Consider the following 2,941-nt stretch of genomic DNA (forward strand, 5'->3'; position numbering starts at 1 on the left):
TAAAAGCGTCCCTTCCATCTCTGGTCGGGACTCTGTTTGCATGTATTAGCTCTAGAATTACCACAGTTATCCAAGTAACGTGGGTACGATCTAAGGAACCATAACTGATTTAATGAGCCATTCGCGGTTTCACCTTAATGCGGCTTGTACTGAGACATGCATGGCTTAATCTTTGAGACAAGCATATGACTACTGGCAGGATCAACCAGGGAGCTGCGTCAACTAGAGCTGAGCAGCCGGCCGCCCGGGAGTGTGTCCCGGGGGCCCGCGCGAACACGCAAGCGTCCGCTCAATTATTCTGCAAACAGGAGGAGGCTGAGCTCCCCTGCACCATACACCTCGAAACCCTCTCAGGTCCCGGCGGCGCGCAGCGCCGTCCTAAGTACTTGGTCGGGTTCGAGAGAGGCGCAATCGCCCGGGGTTTGGCGAGTAGACGCTTTAGGTGCGACCACCCGTGCTCCCAACTGAGCTTGCCGCTGCCGACAGAGGCCCGGGAGCGTGCTGTCGTGGCATTGCCGGCGGGAGACAACACGCGCCACCTACGGTGACCGGCAGCTCCAACGCCAGCGCCACAGAAGGACAAAAGCCCCACTTGGGTGCCGAAGCGAACTCTCCCAGCACAGCGCACGCGCCAACACGTCCGCACAGCTGCGATACAAACCACCTGCGAGAACCGCAGAGGCGACCGAGCAGCAGACGGCGTCGCGGCGCCGAGCGCCGGGCGGCGGCGCATCCTCAGCGCACACAGTCCTCAATCGGACCAGCACACTGCAGATGTCCACCGCGCTTCGCACCGGGCCCGCGAGGACCTACTTTGGCCGCACGGCGCCGCGTGCAGGGTGCGCCGGCGCGCAGCTGCGCCGCCTGCCGCCTCCGTCGGCCGGCGCGCCTGCCACTGGCCGCCCCCACCAGCCGGCTGTAGCGCGTGCGCCCACGCACCGCGCGGCCAGCACGCCGGGAGGCCCCCCCTCACCGGCCGGGGACGGTCCCACCCAGCCACCGCCGCGTATCGCTTCACACCCAGATGCCATTCACGTTCGTGGGCATGGTGGGTATCGCTGGAACAACCGGTTGGTAGCTCAACCGATCGTCGCCATCACTGATTCACCTCTAGCGAGAACAACCGCACCACAACGGTTTACCAGTTGTTCATTTGCGTAACGTCACCAGCAAACGTAGGCGTCCATCGCCATTTGCAAATTCAACGATTGTTGCATGCCTGTGTCAGGTGTCACGACACACTATGTCTGCCCACATACACGCAACAACATGTGCACGCTTCGCGAACACGTGGAAGGTGGCCCCCGTACGTATGCGATGTCCATTGCGCGAACGACTGTCAACCGGCCTCTGTCGCATGTCGCAGATGTGGAACGCAGTGCACCATGCTATCACGGTGTGTGAGAAGAGACGACTACGTCTGACAACACGCGCCACTACATCAACAGACGGCTCATGCTGATCGCCATCCAGGGCATACCACACTGCAATCCAGCTCTTATAGGGAGACGACACGTAGCTGAGTGCACAACATTTGGACCGCATGGTTCGCCGTTGTTGGCGCAGTCGTTGTACGGTCACATGTACCACGATGTATCATTCAGTACATGAGGACCAATGTGCAGTACAGTGTGTGATTTGGACGTACAACATCAGCGGACAGTTGACACAGGCCGTACCACAGCGTAGGCTAAGTGCTTCGCCATGCGAATGCCAATGAACAACTGCAAATGCCAATGAACAACTGCAAAGGGCATTGAGCATGTACGTCCTGCTGCCATCCACATTACAGTGTATAGCTGCAAGGTGTTTAACATGAAGCGATACACTGGGGACCGGGCAGTGCGAGTAGCAAACTATATTGCGGGGGTTGCAGTTAGGCAACACTACACTAATTTAACGCGTCGTATGACAATTACAGAGCAGGTTAAGGCCCAACGTGTGTTGGGTTAAGGCCCAACGTGTGTTGGGTTAAGGCCCAACGTGTGTTGGGTTAAGGCCCAACGTGTGTTGGGTTAAGGCCCAACGTGTGTTGGGTTAAGGCCCAACGTGTGTTGGGTTAAGGCCCAACGTGTGTTGGGTTAAGGCCCAACGTGTGTTGGGTTAAGGCCCAACGTGTGTTGGGTTAAGGCCCAACGTGTGTTGGGTTAAGGCCCAACGTGTGTTGGGTTAAGGCCCAACGTGTGTTGGGTTAAGGCCCAACGTGTGTTGGGTTAAGGCCCAACGGTGTGTTGGGTTAAGGCCCAACGTGTGTTGGGTTAAGGCCCAACGTGTGTTGGGTTAAGGCCCAACGTGTGTTGGGTTAAGGCCCAACGTGTGTTGGGTTAAGGCCCAACATAGGTTGGGTTAAGGCCCAACATAGGTTGGGTTAAGGCCCAACATAGGTTGGGTTAAGGCGCAACATAGGTTGGGTTAAGGCGCAACATAGGTTGGGTTAAGGCGCAACATAGGTTGGGTTAAGGCGCAACATAGGTTGGGTTAAGGCGCAACATAGGTTGGGTTAAGGCGCAACATAGGTTGGGTTAAGGCGCAACATAGGTTAGGTTAAGGCGCAACATAGGTTAGGTTAAGGCGCAACATAGGTTAGGTTAAGGCGCAACATAGGTTAGGTTAAGGCGCAACATAGGTTAGGTTAAGGCGCAACATAGGTTAGGTTAAGGCGCAACATAGGTTAGGTTAAGGCGCAACATAGGTTAGGTTTAAGGCGCAACATAGGTTAGGTTAAGGCGCAACATAGGTTAGGTTAAGGCGCAACATAGGTTAGGTTAAGGCGCAACATAGGTTAGGTTAAGGCGCAACATAGGTTAGGTTAAGGCGCAACATAGGTTAGGTTAAGGCGCAACATAGGTTAGGTTAAGGCGCAACATAGGTTAGGTTAAGGCGCAACATAGGTTAGGTTAAGGCGCAACATAGGTTAGGTTAAGGCGCAACATAGGTTAGG

General features: G+C 55.8%; 1 non-coding gene across 1 annotated transcript in view; it reads right to left on the reverse strand.

Annotated features, from left to right (window-relative positions):
- The window catches only part of LOC126433846 (small subunit ribosomal RNA), a 1,910-nt gene extending 1,698 nt beyond the window's left edge, over positions 1–212 (reverse strand). Inside the window, exon 1 of the ribosomal RNA XR_007578793.1 lies at positions 1–212. This exon is cut by the window's left edge and continues 1,698 nt beyond it. This is a non-coding gene — a ribosomal RNA (small subunit ribosomal RNA).
- Positions 213–2,941: the final 2,729 nt, after the last annotated feature.

This window comes from Schistocerca serialis, unplaced genomic scaffold (genome assembly GCF_023864345.2).
Source record: "Schistocerca serialis cubense isolate TAMUIC-IGC-003099 unplaced genomic scaffold, iqSchSeri2.2 HiC_scaffold_1174, whole genome shotgun sequence".
Lineage (NCBI taxonomy): Eukaryota > Metazoa > Arthropoda > Insecta > Orthoptera > Acrididae > Schistocerca > Schistocerca serialis.